The 23,678-nt window shown below is 44.6% G+C and overlaps 1 long non-coding RNA gene across 2 annotated transcripts in view; it reads right to left on the reverse strand.

Moving 5' to 3' along the window:
* Window positions 1-14,801: 14,801 nt before the first annotated feature.
* The window catches only part of LOC138809983 (uncharacterized), a 59,899-nt gene continuing 51,022 nt past the window's right edge, over window positions 14,802-23,678 (reverse strand). For both annotated transcript variants that reach the window (XR_011366982.1, XR_011366981.1), the window contains exon 4: window positions 14,802-14,957. This is a non-coding gene — a long non-coding RNA (uncharacterized lncRNA). The remainder of the gene's footprint in view (window positions 14,958-23,678) is intronic.

Consider the following 23,678-nt stretch of genomic DNA (forward strand, 5'->3'; position numbering starts at 1 on the left):
TCTGAGCTATTAACTAGGGGTGGGGGCATGAGGGCCTGTGTCCACAGACGGCTGGAAGAGCCCGGCACCCAGAGCGCATGCTGACCGCTGTCTGAGATGCAGTGCCTGGGCCTGGGGCTGTGCGCTGGCCTGCTGATTAATCTGTGCAGAGCGCTCTGCTCTCAGATTTACGAGGTCTATTATTGAGTTGTAGATCAGCCTAGATATTGCATGTCAGAGTAAACACCTTCTCACACTCTTCACCATATAACTTGTCATTTTTAATCTCCTACACTGATGTTCAACATCTCCTTACCATCAAACTGTAAATACAGCATGGACCATATTTTCCACGTAACTAAAAGAGTGATTGAAGAGCTGAATGGGTCAAAAAATTCTTTGATTTATTTCATCCAAGGTTCCTCAGGAATGGGCTCTGATTTATGTCCCCACATGGCTGTCTGATTAGTTCACTCTGGGCTAAAAAGGCAAACCATTAAAGGCATTATACTTGCAACAAGAACTCCACCCCAGTAAGTACACCACAGCACTCTGGGCCTCGAGACATGTGGATTATTAGCAGCCTGAGGTTCCCAGTTAGAATCAGGACTGATGAGGAGACACAGCCAACTGAATCTCTCTACACACGAAAGCTGTTTAAATGCTGCAAGTATCTCCAGCAGAGGAACCAGTGCCAGCACGGGACACATTCTTTTCACAGTACACACAGCACACAAATGCTTGCTCATGTTGCTTTCTATCATTATATAAGAAGGTGGGGATGCCAAAGAAAAAGCACTGGACCGAAGTCTAGAGGCCATGCTCCAGCCCCTGGGCAGCACTATCAACCCAGAGCGCAGCCTCCGCACCTGCACAGTAAAGGCCCTGAGCCTGAAGCCAGTCTCTGCATCTTCATTCTCAAACATACGACTGAGAATTATTTTACTGAATTGTTCTTGAATTCTTCTTATTAAAACAACATCTGGTGTCTCAAACCCTCCTCACTAACTGTAGCAGTGACCTGCAGACAAGAACAAGCAATGCTAGCTAACAAACAACCACACCCCTCCGAAGCACATGGCCTACTTATTTGAAGGTCAGGCTGAGGCCAGAAGAGGAGCTAACCTCTAGCTTCCTTGGTAGCTGCTGGAAATAGCAGCCCATCCTGGACCAGTTCACACAGCAAGGGAAGAGATGTATTAGGGAAGCGATAACAAGGCCTCAGAGTGCAAGTCTTGAACCAGCACACTGGCCTCTGGTCCAACACAGGAGCAAGAAAATACAAGCTCTCCACGTAGCAGGAAGACCTGCTGGGCCACGCTCGACAGGGTTACCACACGGTGAGCAGAGACTGCTACCTATCAGGAGGAGGTGCAGGGCAAATGAGCAGCAGATGAGAGAATCGCGCCTGACAACCACTCGTTTAACGTGGCATCCTTCACATTTGTCTTGACTACCTCTAGTCGCTGAGGAGCTCATCAGCATCACTGTCTCTGTGGTGGGCACACAGGCACATGGTGCATGCGCAGCAAACCATGCATCTACCTGTTACGCAGGAACACAGTTTCCCTCAATCACTCCTCCGAAACAAATCAAAATGTGGATGAACAATAAAGCAGGTAGATTTTAATTGAAGGAAAAATTTAAAACTTCTGATCAAGATGAACTGACCACATAAAGTGACATGTTTAAATGAAACTCTGCACAGCTATTTAAAGATAATAAAAAACTAATTTAAAAAACAACAACATGGTAATCCATGACTATAATCCCAATGTAGGCTGAGGCAGGAGAATCTCATATCTAAGGTCTGCCTGGGCCACTTAATGAAACTCTGTCTTAAAAACAAAGCAACATCAACAAGAGAAAACTTCAAGAACTTAAATGGGAGACATTCTAGAATTAGCCAACAAGTTGGATGTAAAGTTTGTTGTAACCAGAGTGATATTTTCTATCTCTATAAAATGGCATTTTTTTTTTGGTAGGTCATGGGGCTTGAACTCTGGGCTTGGGCACTGTTCTTGTGCTCCTCAGCTCAAGGCAAGCGCTCTACCACTTGAGCCACAACGCCACTTCCAGTTTTCTAGTGGTTTATTGGAGAGAAGAGTCTCACGGACTTTGCTGCCTGGGCTGGCTTTGAACCGCGATCCTCAGATCTCAGCCCCCTGAGTAGCTAGGATTACAGGCGTGAGCCACCAACGCCCAGCAATGGCATTTTTATCTAAGCAAATGTTTGAGAATTTTATGTTCCATTTTGTTCTAAACTCATGTCTTTGTGAATGGGTTAAAAAGGTCTACTGATGTCAGAGTCACCGTTTCCCTCCTTTTCTTTTCTGCAGTTATCGGGTGTTGGTTGGTTGGTTTTGAGCAGTTCAGGGTTCTCACTTGGGAGCCTTGCATTGTCCCAGTCAGCACCCTATCATGTGAGCTATGTGCCTAGTCTTTTTGTTCTTGCTATGTTTCACATGGAATCTTCCTTTTCCCCAGGCTGGACCATGACCCTCCCATTTTTATTTCCCACATGACCAGCACAACAGATCTGTGCCTGGGAGACAAGCTTTCACTGGTTGAGTTAGTCTCCTAGCCTTGAAACGCAGTCTTCCTCCAGATTGCAGCCGTCTGAGCAACGAGGATTACAGGGTGAGCCACCACACCGGGCCAGAGTTATGGTCTCTGAGAAAATACATTATTAAAACTCAACAGCAATTTAAAATATTTGCCCAAGTATTTGCCTTCCTAAATAAAATTCAGGAAATTGAATCCAAAGTATGACTCTATTAGTTAGCAAGTGATTGCCAGTAGCAGTGAATAGGAGTGTGGGGTCCTGGGGTCCTTGAGACAGTGAGAAGACACTGACTGAAATGGGAGAGGGGCTGCGGGAGGGGAGCTGCATGTCTGCAGAGGGGCTGCGGGAGGCAGCTGCATGTCTGCAGAGCGGCTGCGGGAGGGGAGCTGCATGTCTGCAGAGGGGCTGCGGGAGGGGAGCTGCATGTCTGCAGAGGTGGGCCCTCTGGGAGAGGGGCTGCGGGAGGGGAGCTGCATGTCTGCAGAGCGGCTGCGGGAGGGGAGCTGCATGTCTGCAGAGCGGCTGCGGGAGGGGAGCTGCATGTCTGCAGAGCGGCTGCGGGAGGGGAGCTGCATGCCTGCAGAGGGGCTGCGGGAGGGGAGCTGCATGTCTGCAGAGCGGCTGCGGGAGGGGAGCTGCATGTCTGCAGAGCGGCTGCGGGAGGCAGCTGCATGTCTGCAGAGGTGGGCCCTCTGGGAGAAGACTAAGCAGGGAAGCAACAGGACCTCTGAAACTCAGTTTGTTCCACAGTGAAGTCATCCATGCGTCTGCAGAGGGGTGACGCACATGCAAAACACACTGGAGTGGCAGTCAGCCTGTGGAACACAGCTGAGCTCCTCACAGTGCTCTTTAAACTTCCCTCTGCAATGAACCTTCACCAAGATGAAAAAGCTAAAATTAAAACAAGTAAGGTCACTCTCCAAGTGGTGGAGCTGAGCTGTTGTAGAAGAGTCAGCTGTGGAAGGGGTAGGTGTGGGTGGGTGTGCACATGCCCATGTGTGCTGGTATGAGGGCTTGGACTCAGCCTGGGCTCTGTCCCTTGGCTTTTTCCGCTCAAGGTTGGCACTCTACCACTTGAGACACAGCTCCACTTCTGGGCTTTTGGTGGTTAACTGGAGATAGAAGACTCACAGACTTTCCTGCCAGAGCTGGGCTCAAGCCACAGCCTTAGATCTCAGCTTCCTGCCATAGCAAGGATCATGGGCATGAGCCACTGGCACCCGGCTAGTCAACTTTTAAAGTTGAGCAGGACGGGTGAAGCCCACCAAGAAAACACCAAAAAGAAACAAAAGACATGATGAACCCCGATTAATTAGCTCTACAAACCTGCAGGGACACCAAAGTGGGGAGGTAGAAAAGGACTGGACATCTGCTTGTGGAAGTTGGGCTCAGACACAGCATCAGTCCCCAGGGGAGCTGGGGGAAGGGGGCCCACGAGAGAAGGCAGAGGAGGCCATCTGACAAGCAGGACACTGATAACTATGCCTGAGAACAGTCTTACACACAACTGCACCGCTGCAAAAAGACAGTATCCACAACCCCCCAAGACAAAGATGGCAAAGCTGGCTGTGAAACAAGCTGATCAAAGTGTCTACGGGAGCTCACCCTGTACCTCACAGGCTGAAGCAGAGGAGCTAGAGGAGACCCAGTTAAGGCAGAAAATACATACATACATACATACATACATACATACATACATACACACACACACATAATTGAGAGCTGCTTGTGTGTCTCAATGATACAGAAAACAGAAAGGAATTACCATCTAATTTTGATGATGATGATGATGATATCACCAAAACCCACAGCAATGGTTCCTTCCAGAAATGATTAAACTGTATATGGCAAATCGACCCTCTTGCCAAGAATAAATAGAAAATCTGGAAGACTACCAAGAAGAAAAGTCTGTCTGAAAGCAATGGTGAGGGCCTGAGGTGACGGGCGATGGAGGATGGAATCAGGAGAAGGCAAGAGGTGAGCCCACCTTCCAGGGGTCTCCACAAAGGAGCAGTCCACAGGTCACTTTCTACAAGGCAGGCCCCTGCTGGGGCTGTGCATGTGGACGAGGGCCCTGGGAAGGGATGAACCGTTCCCAGTGGAATGTCACCTGTTTTCTCCAGATAAATCTGGATTGTGATGCTTCAAGGGCCAGGGACCTATGGGAGCCATGTTAGTGAGTTCCCTTTAGTACTGGGTTGGCATCTGCTGTGGAGAGGGACGTTCAGTTAAACGCACCGGAGGAGCGTTGTCAAGATCATAATCCACTTACCCGTCACACACAGGCCACACAGAGCTCTCTGGGAGAGTGACAGCTGAAATTGTGTAGTTGCTTACATATAATCCGGGTGTTTGGGGTCAATAGCACACAAGGAAAGATGCAGGGCCATTAGACCAAAGTCTAAGGAAAAACAGTCTATAGAAGTAGACCCACCTTTGATGTGCCTATTCAAATCATTAGGAGAGGAATTTTTACTAGTTAGGAAAATGTTCAAGGTGATGATGGGGAAAGGGAAAAAGGGCCCATCTCACTAGAAAAAGAACAAAATGACAACTTTAAAACGAATAACGATGGCAACCTCAAGTAAGACGTCCACAGATGGGTTTCACAGCAGGGGACCAGGCAGGAGGCCACGGGCCAGGATGCAGGAAAGATGGGGTACCCGGGGAAGAGGCAAGACACGCATGGACTCAGGCCTAATGTGCCTCTGTCATACTCTGTGTTCAGGAGTCATGTGCCAAGCAGTAACCAGGGAGCAGGTCCACAGCCAGGACGAGCGGCCCGGGCCGGCCGGCACAGTCCCTGGGAGCCCGAGGCCAGAGGACCATGTCAGCCCCGGAGCTCCAGACCGGCCTGGGCAACTCGGTGAGACGCCCTCTCTCACCTCACCGCTTTCAAAAGTAAACCCTCCAAAACCAATGGACAACACCACCAAGCCCGAATGTACAAACTTCTAAACACCCCAAACAAGATGTGCAGAGGAAAGGAAAAGCCTTGGTGATTATGAGGCACATCCTGCAAGAGTTGCCGTAGTCACAGCTGGGTGCAATCCACACACCCAACAAAAGACCAGAGGCCACACTGCATTTATAAACAGAACACTGATTTCTAAAAGACACACAAATCGTTTACTGATCCAAGTCCAAAAGGCTTCAAGTTACTGTATTCAAGACCTGGAGCACCTCGCCCCTTTTACAAACTCACCAGTCTGTCTGCCCTAAGCCACTCATCCCTGGAATTTGGCTGACAGAGCAAAATGACACACAGGGTTTGCAGAAACTCTTTTTCCTGCTGAGGCTCCCACACACTACCCCACCTCCAGCTCTGGGGTCTGGAGCTCACAACCAGCTTCCAGATCTCAGGTGACAGCAACTGCATTACATGTCTTCCCAGGATCTACAGGGCACTACAGCCCCAAGTTCCGATTTCCACTTCTCCACACTTGCCCCCAAACAACTTCATCAATGCATGAAACTCAGGGTTTTGTTTTAGGAAATTCAACTTGCTGCCTCAAATTTTTGACTAGTACCTGACCCAAACTGCAGTAGGCCAACTTCACAAGACAGAAACGTACTCTTCTTGCCACACCCAGGTGCCAGTCCAGAGACAGCCAGCAGGTAGGTGACAAGAGCAGGTAGGTGACAGAGCAGGTAGGTGACAGAGCATGATGCTACTCAGCTAGAAACATTGCTAATTGTTGTCCTCTATGGATAACTGCACGTGATCACCTGAAGGTGATCTAAAAACTGGCCTGATTCTTATTTCACATGTTACCTTCAAATAAATTATATATAGACTGAAGCTAAAAGGGGAAATAAGACTGTAAAGATAATAGAAATGATTATATGAATATTGCTCTAATCTATCAGTATAAAGTGCTCTCTAAGACTGACATCAAAGCAGAAACCATAAATATTGGTTGACATGAAAATGTAAAATGTCTACATGCCAAAAAGAAAATATTGTTTATTGATTAAAATGAAAATAGTAATACAACTATATTGAAAGGGAAGGCACAGGCGAAATAAGATACTTAAATCCTCATCAATCACACAGGAAGTGGAAAGACACTGCCCAGATTGCTAACCCAAAGGAACTGCAAACACTGCAAGTAAGGACTTGGAGGAAAGCACATCACATCAAAGACCTGAAGGAAGGCATGCTCTTGTCACCATCACAGCTGGCAGAAAAAGGATTGTAGTGATTTTTCCCAATAAATCTAGCAACACATAGAAAATTATAAAATCTGTCTTTCTAGCTATTCCTATCCTAAAGAGCTAAAAGTACCAAGGTATTCTTAAAAGCTGGGTTCTGTGTCCCTCCCAAAAAGCAAGATGTAGGAGCAAAATAAAAGCAAGTCTGGGTATACAGAGTGTGGCATAATGCTGTGGAATCCATTAAAAGAAAGAGGCAGAGCACACTTGGAAGCCACACACTTGGAGGGATTTCTGTGTCTGCCGATTATTTATTTATGGTTGTTCTACCCTTTGGTATTTACTTACTTAACAAGAAAAATGTCTACACAAATACTTATACCCAAATGCTCATAACAACTTCATTTTCAACAGTTCAACACTGGAAACAACCCAATGCCCATCAATAATTAAGTGAATAAGTAAACTGTTATATACCCATACAATTCCAATAAAAAGGAAACGCTATTGACCTAGGTAAAATGTGGGTGAAATTTGATAACGCCATGCTGAGTACAAAAAGTCAAACACTAAATACTACATACTAGACTATCTAATTTATGTGAAACTCTAGAAAAGGCAAGTCTGATTGACAGTAGCTATTATAATAGGAGGGTTGCTTAGGGTTGGAGAGGGTTGGGGACTAGAACAGGGAAGTAGTAACGGTATATTTTAGAGTGTTGAATACATTCTAGAACTTACGTCTGTAGAGGTTACACAGAAGTATCAATACACTTGAGAAAGTGGATTTGTTGTGCGTGCTATAGTACTTGACACATGTTAGGTGCTGCAAAAATGGTAGCACTGATCGATGTGGTGGTAAAAGCTGTGATATGCAGTGTAGCCCAACTGCACTGTCTAGAGGTGGGAGCCAAGGGCAGAGTCCCAGGGAGCTCCAGGGCAGGGCAGGAACCACACTACATCTAACTCCACCTGCCACCAACCACTGGGCCTTGGAAAAGCTACTTACTTTACCTACCTTTCTGGCCTCAGTCTCCTTCTCTGAAAACAAAAGCTCTTCCAGAACTGCTTAGAGCAGCCCGTACTAGACGGTTGCTTTCAGTCTGCTGGGGAAGCACTGGCCAGGATCTAAAGGCCCGGGAGTGGGAAGCGCCTGCCCACTTGGGGCAGCAAAGCCCAGGCAGGGGGCCTATCTCATCAAACTCTCATGGGCGCTGATGTTTAACCAAATAGAACACCTCACTTACCACACACACACAAAAGGACAAATACACCAACCAACAAAAACTGGGCCAAACACATGCCTAAGCAGTTTATTAAAGAAATGTAAAGAATCCCTAGGTAAAGAAAATATTGATCAGCATTAATAATAAAGAATAAAAATTTAAAATGTTTTTTTTAAAAATACCAATTTTTAAAACAGTATCATTTTTGGCATATCAGATTGGTAAAGACCTAAATAAAAAATACCTGGCATAGGAAAAATTTGAAGAACTAAGCATTGTTACATTCTGTTCAAAGGAGTCCAAATTGCTGCTACATGCTTTTCTGAGGAAAACAGCAATGTATGTCAAATTCTGGAAATGTGCGTAGGCTTCGAGCACAGCTCTTGGAATGACAACTGGAGAGCCTGAACAAGGTGGTTGCATAGAACTGGATACAGACTCCATGTTAACTAATGTAAATAATGTTAAATGTTAAAAAAATCCCAAATGATGTAATTTGATTAATATTAAAATGAGTTGAATTAGAATGTATTCTTTGTGCTCACAAAATGAAAACAAGATATTCAATATTCATGATATCTCATTTATTAAGCTATAAATGTGTTTAAAACATGAGATAGAAAAACCAGCTAATGAAATAGTATACTTGATTCAAAAAGTCTGAAACAGCACTTTTATATGTTTTCATAACAAACAAAAATTCTGAATATATGCTCACCAAAATAATGATTATGATTATTCAAAGAAAGTAAAAGATCTAACTACTTGCAGAAAACTAAAGCTAGATCCTTATATATCACCCTGCACCAGAATCAACTCCAAATGGATCAAAGACCTCAGAGTCAAAGCAGACACCCTGAAAACATTATGGGACGGAATAGGAGAAACCCTAGGTCTCCTTGGCACAGGCCCAAATTTTCTTAATAGAGACCCAGAAACACAACAAATCAAAGAAAGCTTGGACAAATGGGATTGCATGAAATTGCAGAGCTTCTGTATGGCAAAGGACATAGCTAGCAAGATTAATAAAAAGCCCACGGATTGGGAGAAGATCTTCACTAGCCATACAACAGACAAGGGTCTCATATCTAAAATATACCTGGAACTCAAAAAATGAAATCCCCCAACAACAAATCTTCAAAGAAACAACTGCCCAATAAATAAGTGGGCTAAAGACTTAACGAGAAACTTCTCTGAAGAGGAAAGAAGGATGGCCAATAGACACATGAGGAAATGCTCAACCTCCCTAGCCATAAAAGAAATGCAAATCAAAACAACATTGAGATAACACCTCACCCCAGTTAGAATGGCTATAATCAAGAACTCTAATAACAACAGATGCTGGAGGGGATGTGGACAGAAGGGAACCCTACTGCATTGTTGGTGGGAGTGTAAACTTGTTCAACCACTTTGGAAAGTAGTACGGAGGGTCCTCAAAAGACTCCACGTAGAGTTTCCCTATGACCCAGCAATCCCACTTTTGGGCATTTACCCAAATGATCACAAACAAGACCACACAACTATGTTTATTGCAGCATTATTTACCATAGCTAAGATATGGAACCAACCCAAATGCCCCTCAGTAGATGAATGGATCAAGAAAATGTGGTATATATACACAATGGAATTCTATACCTCCATCAGAAAGAATGGCATTGCCCCATGTGTTAGGAAATGGAAAGACTTGGAAAAATTATATTAAGTGAAGTAAGCCAGGCCCAAAGAAACTTGGGTCCCATGGTTTCCCTCATTTGCAATAACTAGTATATGTTTGAGTCAAGCAGAAAAGGTCAGATAAGTTGATGTTAGGGAAATGAACCCTAAGATATGTATTCAAATGTTTTTTTTTTCTTTCAGGTAATTGTTTCTAACACATTTATAAGATGATTTCTTTGTTGCTTTGTATGTCCCTCCCCCATGGTATAACCCCTGCTTTCACTGTGTTTGATGTTGGTATAATTTGTGGAGGGGAAAGGAAAAAAAAAACAAATCGTTTAAATAGGGATACAGGTGGATTCATTGCAACAATGAGATGTACAAGTCGTTATAGGGAAAAAAGAACTTTACAACTCTGGTGGGGGGGAAGGAGGATTGGGTGGGGGGCGGGAGCAGGATGGGAAGGGATGGGAAGGGGAAACAAAGGAGGAGGCTACAATGCTTGATAAGGAATGTACTCATTATCTTGCCCATGTAATTGTAACCTCTTTGTGCAGTATTTTCACAATAAAAAAAAAAAAAGAAAGTAAAAGATCTGAGTGATTTTGTTCTCTGCTTTAAAATTATGTCTCCTACATAAGCACTTTGTAATGATCATACATTAATTTTTAATCCACATTTTGGTCATACATTTAAGAGTGTGCAGGAATATGCCTGTGTCCTTGCTTTTCCAACAACACTTCTTAAAGAAGAGCAAAAGTCCTGTTCACTGTCCTGTTTGTGCTCTGTGCCCGCCCCGAAGTGAACACCTGTGGCTCAGACCCCAGGAACGCTGGCATCAACCCCTTGCTGATCTCACTCCCTGGCCACGCCTGATGGTTGTGTGTGACATCATAGTGTGTGGGACGCATACTTAAGCAGGCAGAAGCCACTGGACAACATTAAAGTCACTCGGTGCAAAAAGAGAGAGGAAAAAAGTATGTAAGCATAGAGTCTTATATGCTTGACCTTTTCATAAAAGCATTTCAGAATTCTTCAGCACATATTAGAGCAACTTTTAATTGACAATAAAGTTTTATCTATGATCATCTAATCCTACAGAAAAATAGTGATGTTGCTAGTCAGTATGGTAGACTATCTCCTATAAAACGTGATCTTTTTCCTATTGAAAAGCAGCCCACAGTGAGGCCATTTATGTCTCAGAGTCGCATACGCATGTAAGCAGGCCACGAAAGAGCTTGGCCACGGCATGCTCTAAGTCTACCAGTTTTGAACGTGGGACCTCCAATGAGATGAAGTCGTTTCAAAGTAGAGCCCCATTCTCTGCCTCGGCTTGCCTTGAGTGCCATCTTTATTTCTCTGTACTTCTCAGCCCTTCTCCACGGTGCCTTGTCTACCCCACGCACACGCATACAACCTCATTCACATGAGTGCCTGTGCGCCTCTGGCTTCCGGAACCCGTATGTCCCCTCTCCGCCTCTCCAGGTCTCCAGCTCTCCAGCTCTCCGCCTCTCCAGCTCTCCAGCTCTCCGCCTCTCCAGCTCGCACACTTCCAGGAGTGAGGAACACTCGTCTTTGCTGTGCCCTCCCTCCCCCACCGCCGACAGCCCCCTCTCTAGTGCCCCCACGGTTTGTCTGTTATTCAGTCTATTTTGACCCTAGACTTCACGCCCTTGGGGATGAACTATCCACATAGTATACCCTGGAACCAGGACCTCAGTGTGTGAGCTGTAGGCATTCACCAAATATAAGGTGAAGGAGAGAGAGGTCAGTCTGTGTGTCGAGATAACACAAATGCAGGAAGGGTACTATTGTAGTGTACTAGGGAGAAATCTGAGAAGAGAGGGTGACTAAGGTGCTGGGTGCCTGGGTCATGGCTGCACTCTCCCATCTTGGGGCCTAGCCATCCTTCCTACCCTACAGCCTACCTTGGAGCAGTGGTATAGATGAAGGTGTGAAAGTGGAGTGACAAGGGAAAGTTTCTCTGGGCGTCAGTGCATCTGAGGAAGAACAGAGGAGGAAGGAAACCACAAGTATGATGTTAAAGCAGAGCCCTGCTGTGGCCAACCAGGTGGCAGTTCCAGGCTGCTAAGTCCAAGATTACCTATGAAATCAGACAGATTTTTGCCTGGCAGTTGTGGTAGATTGAGAGAAGAAAAGATATTAAACCCAATTTATAATACAATAAATTTTCCCAGTTTGAAAGATTGCTTTGCCTTCAGCGTGGAGGCCCAGGCTAGATGAACCTTGCTGGGACACTGGCCACGGGCAGCTCCTGCAGGTTGCTTTCTGACTGTGAAGATCTCGTTTTTATAGCTCCATCTTTCTAAGTGGTATCCTGAAGCAGGGAATAATTTAGGTAATAAATTCATTTCAATTACTGTCCATTAGAAGACAGGGAAATATTAACCCCAGCAGTGCTTGTGGGAATTGAACCGCCCTTGCGGGTGAGAATTAACTCCACACGTCTGCAGGCAGCACCCTCTACTGGATCCCAGCCTGTCCTATGAAAAGAACACCTGCATACTGTGGACAGAATATCTGCGTGCTGTGAGTGTTCTTAACACAGTCGGGTTCTCTGGCAAGGAGATACAGCAACAGGAGGCACACACTTCTATGGCCATCTCTACATTCTTCCTCTCCTTTCTTTCTTTGACCTCTTTTCTCAGCCATGGTGTAGCTTTGAGAGTTTCCTGAGTTTCCAGACAGAAGCAGACAAGAGACAACTTTTGGGATCCCCAGGGTTCATCTTGTAGAGAATCCGGTTGGCTGAGCCCGTTACTGCCTGTCCTGGCCCCACCAACTTGGCAATGGGCAATCAGGTCCTATAAACATGTCTACCATCCAAACCATTTTGGCAGGTTAGGTCTCAGAGGGCTAAGTACTCCAAAATGTATGTTTTTGTGGGGTGGTACTAGGGTTTGAACTCAGAGCCTCATGATTGCTAGGCAGGCACTCTACCACTAGAGCCACACTCCAGTTATGGCTTCAGTTATTTCTGTTAGAGTCTCCTAGTTCTTACCCAGGCTTGCCTGGACCCCAATCTTCCCACTTATGACTCCAAAGCAGTTGAGATTACAGGCATGAGCTCCTTGCCCAGCTCCAAAATGTATCTATTTCAGTAATTTTCTAAAGCATTCCAGAATAGTACCCTAATCATTTACTCTGATATCTACTACAAAATGGATAAATTTATTTTTCTTGCTTCTTGTGTTTATTTGTATCTTCACTGGTGTTAAACAAGGAGAAACATGAGTTCAGAAGAGTTTCTATGTTGAGTGTTTCTATAAGCACTCAAGCTCAGTCAATGGGCAATGACTTTGTTCATCCTCATTTACACTCATCACAGCTGCGTCATGGAAGATCCACCATGAAGTCTATAATTCAAGGAGCCTTCAAGGTGACTCATCAGAACTAGCAGGGACAGATTGGGGAAAGTGATCAAAATAGACCTGCTTGTCCCAGGAAGCTGCAATACTTCTCCCCCGCCCCTCCCCTGGCCCACACATACACATTATCACATCATTTACACCATATCTTTTCTTTCTCCCCTCTCCCTCATTATCCTAGCCTACCCAGGCCCATTTCAGGTGCCAATGAGGTCCATACCCTAATAGGCAATCCATTGATTAAACTCATTCCCTCAGGGGTAATGGAAGCAGGAAATATAAGTGGATTTAAGACTGATTGGGATAAAATGATAATATCCAAGCCATAAATGACTACCAGAAGAAGCTAGGCTATACTTAACCTTTAAAGATGTTTTTGAAGATTAATCCTACAACCCATGTGTGCACAGACAGCAGTTCATTAGGAAGCACATAAAAAAGGAAAAGATTTCTCAAACACAGCAAGGAGAGCAATGAAACTATAAGGATGAGATGCCATGCTTAGGGTAGGAAATAAGGCCTAATGTATGCAACCAGGTGTTGCCCCTTCTAGCTGGAGTCTCTGATCAGTCAGAAGACAGACTCTCCAGAGCTCACCAGAGCAGAGAGGCCTGAGCTGGGACTCCAGTACTTCCCCGCGTCTTCATGTTGCTGCCTTCACAGCACAGAATGCACGTGTATGTGCGTGTGCATGCGTGCGCGCGTGCGTGCATGTGTCATGGGGCGCGTGAGTTGCGGGTGGGGCTCAGTAGTGTCATCTGGGAGGTCCCTGGTGCTCAGAATGAGGGGGAGGGGGGGCGCACGGAGCGGGCGGCCGCGCTGTCTTCTTGACTGCTTTTGAGAGGGCTTCCGTCCTGTTGCTGCAGCTCCGCGCCCTGGCGTCTCTCCCCTTAGCTTATCTGTCCGGCCATTAGACTGAGCTCATTTCTTCGTTGTCGGTCCCTTCCGTGCGGTTGGAACACAAGGCGTCCGCGCAGCTCTGCTCTCACCCAGCGCACGAGGCCGGAGTTCCCAGGACGCCCCACCTGCGCTCCGCCCTGCCCGGGAGGGCCCGCGCCCAGACGCGCCCGCGCATGCGTCTTACCTCACTTCCGGGAAGCTCTGGCCCCTGGACTGGGCCTTGGGTCCTCCCGCGCCGCCTGTCCCGCGAGGGCCCGGCAGGGCCGGAGGCGCCTTCTCAGGCTCATCGCCCTGCGCGCGCATGCGCGCACGCCGCGCCCGTGCGTCCCGCGGCCCCGCCGCGCGGGCTCCCTCGGCGCGGCCTGGCGCCCGTCGGGGCTTCCCGGAGCTCGGCAGGCCCGCGGCCCCGGGCCAGCCCCAGGCTCCACGCGCCGCCTCGCACGCGGAGCTGACCGGCTGGGCCTCCACGCCCTGAACCCCGACGGCGACGAGGAGCTCAGCTGCAGGTCTGGCCTCTGGCAGGGTGGGAACGTTTCCATCCGCACCGTCCCAATTCCCAAACCCAGGTATTTGCTCATTAATTCAACATCTGCATTACTGAAGGACGTAATTGTCCTCATTACATCATACCGAAGCTTACACTAAACTTCAGGTCATTAATAGTAATCGCTGCCTGTTGTGAGCATCTCCTCTGTGAAGGCACATTTTACCTAATTTAATCCTCATAAGAACCCTTTGAGGCAGAGATTAGAGTGATGAATAAAAGCGATTAAGTAATTTGCCCAAGTTCAAAAGGCTAGTAAATGATGGAACTGGTTTTCAAATCTAGATCTTTCTGATTTTAGATAAAAGTTAAAATGATAAACGTTTTTTTAAGTGATATTTACTGGTTAACTCTCAACCAGAACATCCATTTAAACACAACTGAGGTTTTAAATCTGTGACCTCAGGTAAACCAATAAATATAACTGAACTGCAAGCTAAGTTGTAAATGCACACCGTGCTTGCTTCTCCATCCTGAGATGCACCCTCGGAACCAGCTCACTCACTCTTCTCAGTAAGAAGTGTGGAATTTTTCATCTTGCACTGTTGGATAAAATAAGAGCAAAAAGATGAGGTACTTCCTATTGATTTTTACACACGGGTCGACAAACATAATAACTTACAGAGTTTCGCCCTACAGAAGGGCAAAAATGGCCCTCTGGAGCTCCTGTGACTTAATGGAGATTAGAGAGTACAGAGCTGTTTGTTGCTAAATCATATCACTTTGAACGTCTGAAATCCAAGGCTGTAATTAGAACCCACGCAGTGATCCTGGCTGAGCTGCAGTGCCTGTCAGGTGTTCTGTCTCCTGAGTGTCCCTGGTCCCTTCCATTTGGTGTCAACCTAAACTCCAACTTATCCCTAACAAAGGTAATAACCCATTAATCTGTCAATACTACTGCTGATTTGGTTGAATTAAATAAACAAATTGAGTGCTAGAATGTGTACACTAAGTTATAATTCATTCACAGAAACCTAAGGTTCAGCCCCCACCCAGAAATAGTGGGTCCTTTATCAGAGAACCAGTGGGGGCAGTGTTTTTGCTGAATGATTGCACTGTGAAGTCAAGGACACATTCTGCCACCTACCAGGATATCCCCACACCACCAATAAGGGCATCTCAGTCTCAAAACAGTAACTCTGAAAATGAAGCATCAAACGTACTTTCCCACAGCCAGGCACCCACAGCCTGTCATCCTAGCTACTCAAGAGGCTGAGATCTGAGGATTCCGGTTCAAAGCCTGCCCAGGCAGGAATGTCAGTGAGACTCTTACCTCCAATTAACTACCAAGAAACCAGAAGTGGCGCTGTGGCTCAAGTGGTAGAGCTCTACCCTTGAGCTGAAGAGCTGAGGGACAGCGCACAGCCCAGAGTTCAAGTCCCATGATTCACAAAAAAACAAAAACAAAAAACTTCCCCAGGGGCCCCCTACGTCTTCCCCCATTGCCCTCATGCCATTCTACACTAGAAACTCTGCAGCCTTAACTACATCACCTGGGCCATTTGCAGAGACAGTAAAATTTCTACATACATTATAATTTCATGAGATGATACAGTTACTGCTATCCTTTGGCACTTGAATGTCTTTCAAAGATTCAGATCATAAAGTCTTGGTCCCTACACAGTGGCACTATTGGGAGAAGCCAGAACCTTAAGGACCCTTCATGAAAAGAAGTTAGGTCATAGTGGGTATAACCTGGACAATGATACTTGAACCACAGTTCTCTCTCTCCCTCCCCCCCCTCCTCATCCCTCCCTCTCTCCCTCTCTCTTTCCCATCCCTTTCTCCCTCCCTTTCCCTCTTCTTTCTCCTCTCTCCCATCCCTACCTCCCTTTCTCTCTTTTCTCTCTCCTCTCTAGATCCTTCCATCCCTCCCTTTCTCTCCTCTTTCTCTTCTCCCCCATCCCTCCCTTTCTCTCTTCTCTTCTCTCCTCTGTCTCTGCCTCTCTGTCTCTTTCTCTCTGTCTGTCTCTGTCTGTCTGTCTGTCTGTCTGTCTGTCTGTCTGTCTGTCTCTCTCTCTCTCTCTCTCTCTCTCTCTCTCTCTCTCTCTCTCTCTCTCTCTCTCTCTCTCTCTCACACACACACACACACACAGAGTTTTAGCCTTGAGTCCTGCCATGTTCCTCTGCCTCACCATAGCCCAAGAGCAACAGGGCCACGGGACAGTGTACTGAGATCACTGAGACCACTGTCCTCCTTCAGGCTGCTGTGCTCTGAGATCTGCTAGAACAGTTCTAGCCTAGAAAGCACCCATTTGGAACCAATAGAGAGATACAGCATCTGAGAATCGGAAAATGTTCAGAAAAATAACAAAACTGATTTCTCAGATTCAAAAAGCTCTCTCATCAAAAGAGATAAACTTTTTTAAAATTTTCATAATCAAAAATAATTTTAAAACATCAATATGAATTCCTTTTACCGTTAAATATAAAACACACTCTTTGCTTCTATCTTACTGGCACATCGTAAAATAAATTCAATCTAAAAGTGCTCACTGTTGATAAATAGATAGCAAAAAAGATCAGTGCCAGAAAAGTCATAATTAGACTAATAGTGGAAGCATCAAAACAGTTGTAATTGAAGCAGAAGCTCTGAGCAGACTCACTGCAATCCTACTTCTGGAATTCCTATAGAAGAGGGCCAGAAAAGATTAATCAAGACAAGGAATCAATAACTTCTCAAGTGCTAATAAGTGCTGCCTTGTTCTGTGATGTGGTGGGCAGTTTATCATGTTTAGCCACATGAAGATTTATAGAAAATCCATAGTTAAAACTAAAGGATGAGGTAATGCAGCACTTAGTAAATGAAGCCCAATTAAAATTTATGTTTGATATCATGCATTTCAGGAGTCTGCAAAGATGATTTTTAATTCTTGCCTGCTTTTGTTAAGGGTGTGAAAAGGATTAGCTGTGTCCCTGAAGCAGACATGCCACTTACTCAGCAACTAGGGGAAACTGAGGAAATGTAATGATATTCAGAGGAACGCCTGCCTGATTTGGAATAGAAGGCAGTAGCATACACTGAACATGAATGAACTTGTTTTCCACCCTCTTTTCACCCAAAGATCAACTTTTCATGGACTTTTCTGAAGTTATATAAAATACCTTGGGATCCTTTAGGTCTTTACACTCCATCAAGCTGATGGATGTGCAGGTCATGTAAGTGGGTGAGTTAATGGGCAATGAATAGTTCATAAATTGTAGGTCCTGACCATGAGGTTACATCAGCTTTACACCAGGCCGTGGTATTAATTAAAAGCACCAAATTATATGTTTAGTAAATTAATCTTTGAAGTAATATTATAATCACAAGAATATGCCTAATCAAATATATGGGCCACAATAAATGTTTCCATTAATCTGAAAACATAAACTAACAGTGAGTAATTACAAATGAGTAAATTCTGGCAGGTAGTTGTATTTTCTTCAGGGTCAACAATTAGACTCAAGGGTACAGGAGAGAGGCTCTAGCTTTAAACCAGGATTTAAAGAGGAAATGCATTTTTTTTTAATGTGGAAAGGTAAGATTTTCTGAATAAAAAATGAAGTTTGAGCTGAGCACCAGTGTCTCATGCCTGTAGTCCTAGCTACTCAAGAGGCTGAGATTTGAGGATTTCAGTTCAAAGCCAGCCTGGGAAGAAAGGTCTCTGAGAGGCTTTATCTCCACTAAACTACCAAAAAAAAGCCAGAAGTAGAGCTGAGGTTCAAGTGATAGAACACTAGCTTGAGCAAAAATATCTAAGAGCCAGTGCCTAGGCCCTGAGTTCAAGCCCCAAGACTAATACCAAATTTTAAAAAATTGGAAGAGAGTGAGGGAAGGGGTGACATTGTCTAAAAAGAAATGTACTCTTTACCTGACTTATGTAACTGTAGCCCCTCTGTACATCACCTTTCTAATAACAATTAAACATTTAAAAATAAATATTTCACACCAAACTGCACAGACCCTGGGCTTAATCTCCAACCCTGTAACACACACACACACACACACACACACACACACACACACACACACACACACACACACACACACACACACACACACACACACACTTTTTAATAACGTCCTTAATGATAAATAAGGAAGTCCCAAGGTAAATTCTCACTTGTAATGCTTTCTGATACAATTACATTGTGAATTTTTTAAAGTCAGAACAACTTGGTGAATAATGAAGTAAATGTTATTTAACAATGACATCTGCATGTATATTTCCGCATACACACCTACATATTCACCTGCACACATGTTCTACTCTGTGGCATTTGGAGCTCATTGGAAACAACTCTGACATGTCTTTCAGAAGGCCCTCTGGCTCCAGACTTGGATTGGACAGCATCAGTGGCATCGTTTCCACCCCAGTGGAGTCTCTATGTGGAGACTCCAGGGCCAAGCTACCCCAAATGGAACTTAAGGGCAAAGTGCGGATTCCGTGCATGGAGAGCTGATGGCCTTGGAGCACATCTGTGCTTCCTCGTGCTGGGCAGCCAGCTGTCTCCTCCCTCCAGTTGCCTGTGGCACTGACCTCATCCTGCCAGGCCCTGCTCGGGGCTGTGAAGGCTCCGAGTAAGTCCTGCCGTGTGTCTCTTCATCAGGATGGCGAGAGACACTCCCTGACTCTCTTAAATGAGCAGGGCTTTCCTCAGGAGCTAAGCAACTCATTCCGTACCTTCCTGAGGGTCAAGCCCATCCTACTCAACAGCCACATTGGCAGACAGCCTTCTGGAATTGTCCAGGATCAATGGTCCTCATGGGAGCAGGAAGCACAGCAACACACAAATACATGCCTGGAGCACACGTAGCCCTCAGGAAAGGGACAGTGTGGCCCACTCACCAGAGACGCACCACTGAGACAGTCGCTGGTTCTCGATCACACACCAAAGGATGAGTGCAGGCACTTAGCTGGCCATTCACCCAGGAAGAGTTGAAACACTTTAATTACTTCAGAAACTGTAACTAATTATTAAGGTTCAAGGTCACAGTCTCATAATCATAGCGTAATTATCTTTGCTGTCTAAATCACATCATTTTGATGAAATATAAAAGATACATGGCAAATAAACATCTAATTACATGGCAGGTTCAATGTAATTATTATTAAGTAATCTATCGGAATATAAAATCACTACTCAATGTAGTTAAAATGATCAGCCTCGGTACTGCCAGAGGTCTCACATGGCTACTTATGAAAAGAAACAAGTCTACAAGAACTCAAATGTTGGGAAGGCAAATGTTTTTCTTTTTAGATTTTTTGGGGGATCACTTCTGTTTTTGTTTTGGGGTGTGTGTTTGCCAGTTGGGGCATCATAACCTTTTAAAAGATTATTTCTGGAGGTTCTGGAGTTTGGACTCAGGGAAGGGTCAGTTACACACACTCCACACACTTGAGAGCTCTGCAGCTAGCCAGGTGCAAGGCAACCTCAATTACATGCACAGTAGGACTCGCCAGGTGGAAGGCAACCTCTGTTAGTCACACACAGTAGGACTCGCCAGGTGGAAGGCAACCCCAATTACTCACACGCACAGTAGGACTCGCCAGGTAGAAGGCACCCCCAATTACACGCACAGTAGGACTCGCCAGGTGGAAGGCAACCTCTGTTCGTCACACAGTAGGACTCGCCAGGTGGAAGGCGACCCCAGTTACTCGCACACAGTAGGACTCGCCTGTGTAAGCCAAACTCTATTACATAGTATGACTTGCCAGGTAGAAGGCAACATCAATTACTTGCACACAGCATGACTCACCAGTCTAGTGTGAAGGTGCTGGTGTTACCCAGGCAGACGCAGAGTCGGGACACTCACCCTATCTAAATGGTGACACAGAAGCCAGTGTCATCCTGAAAATCACCTGGGAAACACACCAAGAATATTTTCTAGGAAGACATAATTTAGAAATTCAAACAAAAAATGATATACAAAGGCGATCAATAAAACAGCTGTTGGTCCCTTTATGATGAAGGTTCTGGAAAAATTAGGAATCCATGGAACATTCCTCAATACAATAAAGGCTGTATATGACAAACCTACAGCCAGCATCATACTTAATGGTGAAAAACTAAAGCCATTTCCTCTTAACTCAGGAACCAGACAAGGATGTCCTCTCTCTCCACTTCTCTTCAATCTAGTATTAGAATGCCTAGCTACAGCAATAAGACAAAATGCAAACATAAAGGGGACCCAAATAGGGAAAGAAGAAGTAAAACTCTCCCTCTTTGCAGATGACATGATCTTGTATTTAAAGAGTCCCACAGACTCCACTCCCAAATTACTCAAACTGATTCAAAACTTTGGCAAAGTAGCAGAGTATACAATTAACCCTCAAAAATCAGTGGCTTTTCTGTATGCCAACAGTTAGAAAAGTGTGGCTAAAATTAGGAAAGCAACTCCATTCGTAAGCCCCACAAAAAATAAAATACCTAGGAATAAACTTAGCCAAAGAAGTGAAGGACCTCTATGATGAAAATTTTAAAAACTTGAAAAAGGAAATCAAAACAGAACTTAGAAAGTGGCAAAAACTCCCATGCTTCTGGATTGGAAAAATCAACATCGTGAAAATGGCAATACTTCCCAAGGCTATCTACAAATTCAGTGTGATTCTTATCAATATTCCAACCTCGTTTTTCAAGGAAATAGAAGAGGCAATCCAAAAATTCATATGGAACAATAAAAGACCCTGAATAGCAAAAACGATCCTTAACAGAAAAAACAGTGCTGGAGGAATATCAATACCAAATTTCAAACTCCACTACAAAGCCATAGTAATCAAAACAGCTTGGTACTGGCACAAGACCTCAGGACCAATGGAATAGAATTGAAAACCCAGAAATGAACCTAAAGACCTATAGCCATCTAATCTTTGATAAGGGACCTAAAAAAAAAAATAGAATGGAAGAAAGACAGCTCTTCAGTAAATGATGCTGGCAAAATTGCTAACTATTTGTAGAAAACTAAAGCTAGATCCTTATATATCACCCTGCACCAGAATCAACTCCAAATGGATCAGAGACCTCACAGTCAAAGCACACACCCTGAAAACATTACAGGATGGAATAGGAGAAACCCTAGGTCTCCTTGGCACAGGCCCAAATTTTCTTAATAGAGACCCAGAAACACAACAAATCAAAGAAAGCTTGGACAAATGGGATTGCATGAAATTGCAGAGCTTCTGCATGGTAAAGGACATAGCGAGCAAGATCAATAGAAAGCCCACAGATTGGGAGAAGATCTTCACTAGCCATATAACGGACAAGGGTCTCATATCTAAAATATATCTGGAACTCAAAACATTAAATCCCCCAACAACAAATCTTCAAACAAACAACTGCCCAATAAATAAGTGGGCTAAAGACTTAAAAAGAAACTTCTCTGAAGAAGAAAGAAGGATGGCCAATAGACACATGAAGAAATGCTCAACCTCCCTAGCCATAAAAGAAATGCAAATCAAAACAACATTGAGATACCACCTCACCGCAGTTAGAATGGCTATAATCAAAGCCGGGCGCTGGTGGCTCACGCCTGTAATCCTAGCTACTCAGGAGGCTGAGATCTGAGGATCATGGTTCAAAGCCAGCCCGGGCAGGAGAGACTGTGAGACTCCTATCTCCAATAAACCACCAGAAAACCGGAAGTGGCGCTGTAGCTCAAGTGGTAGAGCGCTCGCCTTGAACTGAAGAGCTGAGGGACAGCGCCCAGGCCCAGAGTTCAAGTCCCACAACCGACAAAAAAAAAAAAAAAAAAAAAAAAAAGAATGGCTATAATCAAGAACTCGCAGTTAGAATGGCTATAATCAAGAACTCTAATAACAACAGATGCTGGAGGGGATGTGGACAGAAGGGAACCCTACTGCATTGTTGGTGGGAGTGTAAACTTGTTCAACCACTTTGGAAAGCAGTAAGGAGGTTCCTCAAAAGACTCCACATAAAGCTCCCCTATGACCTATCAATCCCACTTTTGGGCATTTACCCAAATGATCACAAACAAGACCACACTAAAGCTACCAACACAACTATATTCATTGCAGCCTTATTTACCATAGCTAAGATATGGAACCAACCCAGATGCCCCCCAGTAGATGAATGGATCAAGAAAATTTGGTATACATACACAATGAAATTCTATGCCTCCATCAGAAAGAATGACATTGCCCCATTTGTTAGGAAATGGAAAGACTTGGAAAAAATTATATTAAGTGAAGTAAGCCAGGTCCAAAGAAACATAGTTCCCATGGTTGCCCTTATTTGCAATAACTACTATATGTCTGAGACAAGCAGGAAAGGTCAGATAAGTTGATGTTAGGGAAATGAACCCCAAGATAAGTATTCAATGTTTTTTTCTTTCATGCGATTGTTTCCAACACATAAGATTATTTCTTTGTTGCTTTGTATATCCCTCCCCCATGGTATAACCCCTACTTTCACTGTATTTGATGTTGGTATAATTTGTGGAGGGGAAGGGAAAAAAACAAATTGTTTAAATAGGAATACAGGTGGATCCATTGCAGCAATGAGATGTACAAGTCATTATGGGGAAAAAGGAACTTTACAACTTTGGTGGGGGGGAGGACTGGGTAGGAGGGGTGGGGGTATGGGAAGGGATGGAAAGGAGAAACAAAGGAGGAGGCAACAATGCTTGATAAGAAATGTACTCATTATCTTGCCCATGTAATTGTAACCCCTCTGCATGGTATTTTCACAATAAAAATAAATAAAACAGCTGTTGGGTAGCAGGTACACGGAAGCCCAACTGTTCAGTAAATCACTAAATAAATTATGATATCTCACACATTTAAAATGCTGTTTTTAGGCCTGGTCCCACAACCACTCAGGAGGCTGATATATAAGGATCACAATTAGAAGACAGACCAGGAAAAAAAAGATCATGAGACTTCTGTCTCCAATTTTAAAAAGCCAGAAGTGGAGCTGTGGCTCAAGTGGTAGAGCACCAGCTTAGAGCAGAAAAGCTAAGGGACAGTGCTCAAACTTTCAATTCAAGCTCTAGTACTGGTACAATAAAGTAAAATAGGATGCTCTTTTTGAAGGATATTTATGCAAAGGAAAAAGAAACATAAAATATTAGATGCTCTAATTCACAACAGTCCAGAAGTGTTGACAAGGACAGTTGAATAATGGATGACAAGGCCCCTGAAAGCATAGTTTCTAACTCAGGACTCTCTGGATGTGGCCTTGAACATGGTACTGAACTTCCTGGTTTACCTCCCCATTTTCAAGGAGAGTTGGTACCACCTGCTTCACTACTACAGAGCTCC

This window comes from Dipodomys merriami, unplaced genomic scaffold (genome assembly GCF_024711535.1).
Source record: "Dipodomys merriami isolate MVZ:Mamm:240054 unplaced genomic scaffold, mDipMer1.0.p SCAF_5, whole genome shotgun sequence".
NCBI classification, from domain to species: domain Eukaryota; kingdom Metazoa; phylum Chordata; class Mammalia; order Rodentia; family Heteromyidae; genus Dipodomys; species Dipodomys merriami.